At 36.8% G+C, this 8,991-nt stretch overlaps 1 long non-coding RNA gene across 2 annotated transcripts in view; it reads right to left on the reverse strand.

The window, feature by feature from the left end:
* LOC129060916 (uncharacterized) overlaps positions 1-8,026 on the reverse strand; it is a 28,425-nt gene extending 20,399 nt beyond the window's left edge. The window contains exons 1-3 of one of the 2 annotated variants that reach the window (XR_008527808.2): positions 7,852-8,026; positions 1,811-2,270; positions 382-1,004 (exon numbers count right to left, since the gene is read on the reverse strand). This is a non-coding gene — a long non-coding RNA (uncharacterized LOC129060916). Of the gene's footprint in view, positions 1-381; positions 1,005-1,810; positions 2,271-7,851 lie in introns of those variants that run through there. The other variant, XR_008527809.2, reaches the window with a different exon arrangement.
* Positions 8,027-8,991: the final 965 nt, after the last annotated feature.

An 8,991-nucleotide genomic window follows, 5' to 3' on the forward strand; every position in this document is an offset into this window, starting at 1 on the left:
CATACAGACACTGGGCATGGCTAGGCCTCAGGGTACACTGTGAATCTTTTCCTTCTCAGCACTATTCCATTCTGTCTCAATTTTTGTTTTTGTTTCGCTTTACCTTTTTCGTTTGTTCATCTCTGTGTATTTATCACAATTTCAACCCCAACCATCTGCCCAATGTCTAAATCTCCTCTCAATATAGTTGGACCCATCAAACATTCCAGCAGTTTCATTTTCTTAAAGAACTCTCTCTCTCTCTCTCAGAGCCCTGTGAGCTACTCCAATCTGGCTTACTTGCCTTTGATGCATCCTAGTATCTCCCTTCACTATCATCCTGGCATTTGTCTATCTTCGGTGTAGAAATTCCTGTTTCCTATAACTCATGTCTTCCTCTCTGTTAGTTTACTGTCTCAGTTTGGCAGAGCAAATTTCCCAATAGTTTCCTAAGAAAAGGTGCCTTAGGGGTAAATCTTTTGAAACATTTCACGTTTTTATTCTCTCCATACATGTAATTGATAAATTTGTATCAATGCTATTGATACAGCATTCCAGGTTACAAATCATTTTGCTTAAAAAATTTGAGTAGTCCTAAATTTCTGGTGTTGCTGTTGTAGTCAGAAGTCATTCTGTTTGCTTATCCTGTGTAGGCAATCTACATTTTTTCCCCTCCTGGAAACTTGTAAGATGAACCTTCAGTTCCAGTGTTCTAAAATTTCCTAAAAAGATGTGCCATGATGTGAGTCTGTTATCACTCATTGTTTGAATCTTCACTGGCTCTTCTCATCTGCAAGTGCATGTCTTTCAAATACAGAAAATTTTCTTAAATTATTTTTTGATGATTTCCTCTCTTCTATTTCCTCTCTTCACTCATTATGGAACTATGATTCAGTTATTAGTCTTTCAGGACAAGCTGTCTCATTTTTAATGTTTTCACCCCTGCTTTTCATCCTCTTCACTTTTGGCTCTACTTTCTCTGAGAATACCTTAACTTTATCTCCCAGCCGTCATACTTTTAATTTCTTAAAAAAAAAAAAAAAAAAAAATCTTGTTCTCTGAATATTCCTTTTTAAAATATGATGTTCTCGTTTCAGGATTGCACTATATTCTCTTATTTCCCTAAAGATATTTGGATGATTTTACTTTTTGTATTCTCTCTGTAGTCTCTGTTCCATCAAGTTACCTTTTTCTATTTCTTTATTCTGGTGTTGAACTTTCTAGATGGAAGCTTTCCTCAGATCTATCTCTAACTTTCCTTGTCATCTCCTTATCTTTAAGACTGGGTGTCTGAGAGCATTGGGTATGTGGATGAGTCTTGTGGACTATCACACTGGAGTAATCTGGTTGGCCTGTTACATTGGAAAACCCCCAATTTGGTAACATTATATCATCGTACCTGAACTGGTGCAATCTCTAGAGAAGGTTTTTCTAATCTCTTGATTGAAAGATAAAAATAGGGTGGGCGAGGTGGCTCACACCTGTAATCCCAGTACTTTGGGAGGCTAAGGCAGGCAGATCACTTGAGGCCAGGTGTTCGAGACCAGCCTGGCCAATATGATGAAACCCCTTCTGTACTTAAAAAAAAAGTTAGCTGGATGTGATGGCACATGCCTGCAATCCCAACTACTGGGAAGGTTGAGGCATGAGAATCACTTCAACCTGGGAGGTGGAGGCTGCAGTGGGTTGAACACCACTGAACTCCAGCCTGGGTGACAAAGCAAAACTCTGACTCAAAAAAAAAAAAAAGAAAAAAAAAAAGATAAAAATACAGCTGACAGTGTACTACTGGAAACCAAGTAGAAAAGCAGGCTAAGGGTAGGGGTCTCACCTGATGCCTCTATTTTCAGCAGTGCCCATACCATCAGCTGTGCTTGGATAGTTCCAAATACCATGATCATCTGCTTTATCCTTCTAGGAATAAACCTCTGGTGTTCAGCAGAGGTGAGGGATTCACAAAGCTGGACAGAGTGGGAAAGGGGATTTGGAATCTAAATACTTACAGACTTGAAACCAGTCCTCCTAATAGTAGGCTTTCTCTCCACCCCTTGTTACAGGGCGTGCCTGCTGCAGCCAATTCTTAAATCATTTGAGGCTTTAAAAACATAAAGCTAGCTGCTCTCCATTTTCTCACTGCCTCCGTAGTATTCTAGTTTCCTGTGCCTGGTAATATAGTATTAATCTATATGCTTTCCACCTTCAAATGTTTGTTTCTGTTATGTCCTCACTCATTCTTGTTCTTCTTTATGCCTTTTTGAAAAATCCCTTTACTGTGAATTTAGTAGAGTTTCCTAAGGAAGCAAAATGAGATGCATGTGTTTAATTTCCCATTGTTACCCGCTAGTTCTTGCTTTCATAATTAAAAGAAAATTGCTTATAAGGAAATTTGCCCGGTAATTATAAAACCAGAACAAAGAGAGGTAAAATAATTGAATTTTTAATGGAATCAGATTAAGGTGGCCTCATGCATCTATCTACTACCTGGAGATAGGTGATCCAACCAATAGGACCCTGAGATTCAAAGTTCATGCCTCTCCTGGACAACACTCAGATGGGCACTGCCCGTGTTGTCCCGTGAGTCTTCCCTTCCTATGATTCCATTTTTCACCAGCCCTTTTTAATACCTTTCTTTCAACATGTTAATATATTCAGGCAAGCTACTGTCAAATCTGACAGACCTGGGAGGCTTTTTGTATGCCATTACCAAAATCCTTCATGAGTTGATATTATCTTTAACACACAGAGGGAAAACTAAGTTCTAAGGTTTTTCATTAAGACACTTCATTTTAAGGCTAACAGAAACATCATCATCTTCTTGTTTATATATCCACAGACATGGCTAAATACAAATCTAAAATTTCAAGCCAGCAGATTTTAAAGCTAAGCCATATGTGTCAGGGGAAAGGAAATTATTATAACCCCTCTGGAAGAAGAAAAAACTCCCTGAGCATGAAATATCAAACATCAAACATAAATTCAAATCACTCAATGTTCATTGATTTATTTAATGGAAAGCTAGTGCACAGCCATTGCATAAGAAGTACTACCTTGGCCCCACAATGACAGAAGATAAAGAACAAACATGAAGAAGACTAAGATACAATTGCTGACCTCAAGGACATTACAAAATAGAAATTTAAAGAAAAGCAAGTACTGAAATATTAAAAAATAAGTGTGACATGATATGAATAAACCAAATAATGCAAAAGAAGGCAAGAAGTTGGAAACAGAGAAAGGAAAAATAGAGCAACAAAAAATAGTACAATTATAGACTTAAATCTAAAGATATCAATAATTATATTAAGTATAAATGGTCTAAACCTATAGACTAAAAGACAGAAATTGTCAGAATTGACTTAAGCTATGTTTCAGCTGTGTGCTATCTACAAGAAACTCATCTGAAATATAACAATATGGGAAAATCAAAGTAAAACAATAGGAAATGATACACTAAGAAATACTAATAAAAAAGGAAGCCAGAGGCCGGGTGTGATGGCTCACGCCTGTAATCCCAGAAATTCCAGAGGCTGAGGTGAGTGAATCATTTGAGGTCAGGGGTTCAAGACCAGCCTGGACAACATGGTAAAACCATGCCTCTACTAAAAATACAAAAATTAGCCAGGTGTGGTAGTGGACACCTGTAATCACAGCTACTCAGGAGGTTGAGGCAGGAGAATTGCTTGAACCTGGGGGGCGGAGGTTGCAGTGAGCTGAGATCATGCCACTACACTCCAGCCTGGGCAACAGAGCAAGACTCTGTCTCAAAAAAGAAACAAATCTGGAATGGCTATTTTAACATCAACGCAGACCTCAGAGCAAAGAAAATTGTAAGAGCTAAAGGATATTACATAATGATAAGAGAATCAATTCACCAAGATGACATAGTAATCCTAAATATGCATACACTTAACAACAGAGCTTCACAACATAGAAAGCAAAAACTGACAGAATTAAAAGGAAAAATAGACAAATTCACAATTACAGATTTCAATACTCGTCTCTCAGTAATAAACAGAAAAATTAGACAAAGTCAGCAAGGATATAGAAAAACTGAACAGGTCACCAAAAAACGGAATTTAATTGATATTCACAGAACATTTAACCCAAAAACAGAATAGACATTCTTTTCAAATACAAATGGAAAATTCATCACAATAGACCAGATCCTGGATCATAAAACAAACCTTAACAAATTAAAATAGTTGAAATCAAAAAAAGTTAATTCTGCAATTATGAAATTAAATTAAAATAAATAACAGAAAGATTCTAAGAAAATTACTAGTTACTTGAAAATTTAACAATATACTTCTAAGTAATCCTTAGGTCACAGAATTCTCAAAAAATATTAGTTTGAATTGAACTGAAATATATAAAAACATAATCTATCAAAGTGTGTGGAATGTACATAAAGCAATTGCTTAGAGAGAAAATTATAGCATTAAATGCTTCTGTCAGAAAAGAAGAAAGGTGTCATATCAATAATCTAAACTTCTACTTTAAGAAAAAGAAAAGCAAAACATTCCTAAAGTAGGGAGGAGGAAAAAAGTAGTCAAAATAAGCTCTGAAATCAATGACATTGAAAACAAAACTACAGAGAAAAATCAATGAAACCAAAAAATTTCATGATCAACCTCTAGCAAGGCTGAAAAAAAGGAAACAAAAAAGTTACATATTGCTAACATTAGGAATAAAGAAGAGAATATCACTAAAGACTCTACAGACATTAAAAGGATAATAAATAAATTCCATGCACAGTTCTATGCACATCAATTCGACAACTTGAATGAAATTGTCTAATTTCTCAAAAACTAGTATCTGCCAAAGTTCAGCAAAAATGAGGTACATAATCTGAATAGTCCAATAACTATTAAAGAAATTAAATACATAATGTTAAAACCTTCTGAAATAGAAAACTCCAAGCCTGGATGGTTTCACAGGCAAATACCATCAAACATGTAAGGATTCTACACAATCATAAGGAGGAATCATAAGGAGGAAACACTTCTCAACTCTTTGAGTTTTATGAAGTCACCATTATCTTGATACCAACAGTAGACAAAATTTAAAGTTACAGATTTATATTTTTTAAGAAAATTTAATCACGAAATGTTCTTTTGTGACACAAAAATTATCAACAAAATAGTAGTAAATCAAATGCATCAATATAATTTAAAAAACAATGTGCTATGACCAAGTGAGGTCTATCTAGGAATGCAAGGCTAGTACCATCTAAAAAAAAAAAAAAGATCATATCAATTGGTGTAGAAAAAGCATTTGAAAAATTTAACATTCTTTCATGATAAAAACTCTCAACAAACTAGGAATACAAATAAAATTTCTCAACCTGATAAAGGGTATCTATTAAAAACCCTACAGCTAACAATGTTTAATGCAGAAAAAATGCTTTTCCCAAGATCAGGAACAAGTCAATAATGCCCATCTCATTATTCTTATTCAAAATTGTACTAAAAGTCCAAGCAAGTGCAATAAGGTAAGAAAAGTAAATTGAAGACAAAGATTAGAAAAGAAGAAATAAAAAAGTCTCTATTTGCAGACAACATGATTGTCTATGTAGAAAATCCCAAGGTATCGAAGAAGAAAAAGAGGAGGAGGAGGGGGAGGACAGTAAGGATGATGACTCCCAGAACTAATAGTAGAGTTTAGCAAGGTTACAGAATACAAAGTCAATACACAAAAATTTATTGTATTTCTATATACTAACAATATATTACTTGAAAACAAAGCAAAATCATTTAGAGTAGTTCCAAAAATCAAATACTTTAGTATGAATCTAATGCAAAGAATCTCTATGCTAAAACCCACAAAATGCTGATGAAAGAAATCAAAGGAGAACTAAATAAATGAAGCTTATGGCTTGGAAGACTCAGCATGGTAAAGATGCTGATTCTAACCAAATTAATCTATCAGTTTAATGCAATTCTATTAAAATCCCAGGGAGACTTTTTGTACATATTTTGTAGAACAGACAGGCTTATTCTAAAATTTATATGGAAAAATCAAAGGAAGTAGAATAGCTAAAATGATTTTGAAAGAGAAGAATAAAGTTAAAGAAATCAAGCTATTCAATTTTATTACTTACTATATAGTCACAAAAATCAAGACCAAGTGGTATTTATAATGAGACAGAAACATAGATTAATGGGACAAAATAGAAACCCCGAAACAGACCCACAGAAACATGGACAATTGATTTTTTAAAAGGTGCAAACACTATTCAAGGGAGAAAGAACAATCTTTTCAAGAAATGCTGTTGGAAAAATTAGATAGCCATCTGCAAAAAAATAATAAACCTCAAACTAAACTTTGCACCATAAACAAAAATTAACTCAAAGTAGATCATAAATCTACATATAAAAAGATTATAAGGGTTTTAAAAGAAAACATACTGGAAAATCTTTGTACCCTGGGAGTTGCCAAAGGTTCATAGACATGCACCAAGAAGCGTGATCCAAGAAAAATTGTAAATTGTATAATATTAAAATTAAAGCTCTTAAAAAGACGCTGCTGAAAGAATGAAAAGACAAGCTACAGCCTGGGAGAAAATATTTGTGGCTCATGTATCCAACAAAGTACTTGACCCAAAATAAAGAACTCTTAAAACTCAATTGTAAGAAAACAGAAATCCCCATTTTAAAATGGGCAAAAGACTTAACACATAATTTACCAAATAGATGACAAGTACATGAAAAAATTGTTCAACATCATTAGGCATTTGGAAAATACAAATTAAAGGCACAATGATATCCCACTACACGCTTATTAGAATATTTTAAATAAAAAATATGGATGATACCAAATGCTACCAAGAATCCAGAGCTACTGGAACTCTCATACATTACTGGTGGGAATGGAAAAGAGCACAGCCTCTCTAGAAGTAGTTTGGCAGTTGCTTATAAACATGTATCTCCATATGACTCAGTCCTGGAGGTTTACCCTAGGGCATTGAACAATGAGGTTTATACAAAAACCTACACATGAATGTTTGCAAAAGCTCTATTCATAATCATCGATGACTGGAACCAATCCAAACATCCTTTAAAGGATGAATGAAGACACTATGGTACATCTACATGATGGAGCAGTACGCAGCAGTAAACCAGAACAAACTATTGGTTGATATATGGAATAACTTGGATGACTCCCAAAGGCCTTATGCTGAATGAGAGAAACTAGTCTCAAAAGCTTACACAGTGTATGGTTCCATTCATATGACATTATCAAAAAACCAAAACCGTAGTGATGGAGGATGAATCAGGGATAAAGGAAGGTGTGACAATCAAGGGATACCCAAGGATGTTTTGCAAGTGACGGAAGTGCCCTGTATCCTGACTGTGATGATGGCTACACCAATATATGTATATATATATACACACACACATATACATATATACATATACATATATGTATACACATACGTATATATGTGTGCATTATGTGTGTATATATATGCATGTATATGTCTATGTATACATACGCAGGTCTGTGATATATACATACATGTATATGTGTGATATATACATATATGTGCATGTACACACACGTATATATGTGCGATATATACATACATGTATGTCTGTATATACAGATGTGTATAGGTGTACAGTTCAATGAATTTTAGCATATATATGCTCAATTTTACTGTATGACAATTTCTTTAATTGAATTAAAACTAAGCAATGACAAACCAATGGTGAATGGGGAGGAGGGCATTCCTAAACTCTCTTAGCCTGTCTGGGATGTGGCTAGGACCAGATGCTAAGCTTTGGAGCCCAAGTGCAAGGCATAATCCCACAGTCTGTATCACCTTTAGACCCTGAATCCATCTTGCAAATAGGTCCAATTTACACTCACCCACCAAGAAACTCGGGTCTTCCTTCTCAATCCACAGCTCTAGAGAAGCCCTATTCCTGTCCCTCCTCCGATCTGCCCTGAAGGTTCCAGGAAGCAGACGTTCTGTAACAAGCCGGAGGGAAAAGGAAGCAGGAGCCCACTCGCAGGTTCTCCCACCCCCACACAGCTCTCAGCTGCACCTTCTAAGGAAACAAGGAGTGGGTGGGTGGCTCTCAGGGATGTCACAAAGGAGGAGAGCAACTGGCAGTACAGACTCATTTGTGAGCATGTCTGTGGCTATTTTTGCCTTGTGACTAGAGGCCAGCCGGGAGTGGGCCAGCTGGGCCCATGGCCATGTGTATTTGTGTTTGTAGGAACATGTGCGTATGGGAGAGGACAGTGAGAGCCTTTCTCAGAGAAACCAAGCCGAGTGGGAGACTGCCACTGACGGGGTAGTTGTAGACAAATACAAAACATCAAGCCAGCAATTACTGCAATCAGACGCAGGGGGTTGTCCACCTGCGTCAGCAGAGCTGCCTCTGCTTCCCACACCTGCTACAAAGGAGCCAGTAAACAGTGGGGCCTAGGGTAGCAAGCTTTGTGGCTGGAAGGGTCTCTGTGGGCTACCTTGGTGTGGGTGGTGAAAGCCCTTCTTGACACCGTGAGGATGTGACACCTGGAAATGGCTCACAGTTGGACTTGTCCAATAAGAAAATCAGGCATATAATGAAGTTTGATTCAAGCTCCAGTTTTCTGATGCAGGCCTAGCCTATGTTCTCCCTTAAGACCCTCCTAATTGCTTCCTCCCCTTCTCAAAAAGCCTAACTGGTGGAAAAGCCCCTGAGTTCTTCTGCCCCTGTGTCAGCACTAAGAGCTCGGAAAAAGGGGTTCATTTGGAACCATCTGGAGAAGCAGTGGGTTGGGGGCAGGAGAACCACTGACCTGTACCCTTGGTTAACAAGAAAAGCCAGGGGAAGACTCAAGGAATCTGGCATTCACCAAAAGACCCTTGGGCCAAGTCCAATAGTTTTTAATCTAGGTACATCGTGACTACCTGTGTATTGTTTAAAAAAATACAACTTCGCAGTCGTAGATTCCCTGGGGTTGAAGCCCTGGAATCTGCATTTCCATGCACCCTAGGCGCTAAGCTTGGAAACCAAG

Source organism: Pongo abelii, chromosome 7, assembly GCF_028885655.2.
Source record: "Pongo abelii isolate AG06213 chromosome 7, NHGRI_mPonAbe1-v2.0_pri, whole genome shotgun sequence".
NCBI lineage: Eukaryota > Metazoa > Chordata > Mammalia > Primates > Hominidae > Pongo > Pongo abelii.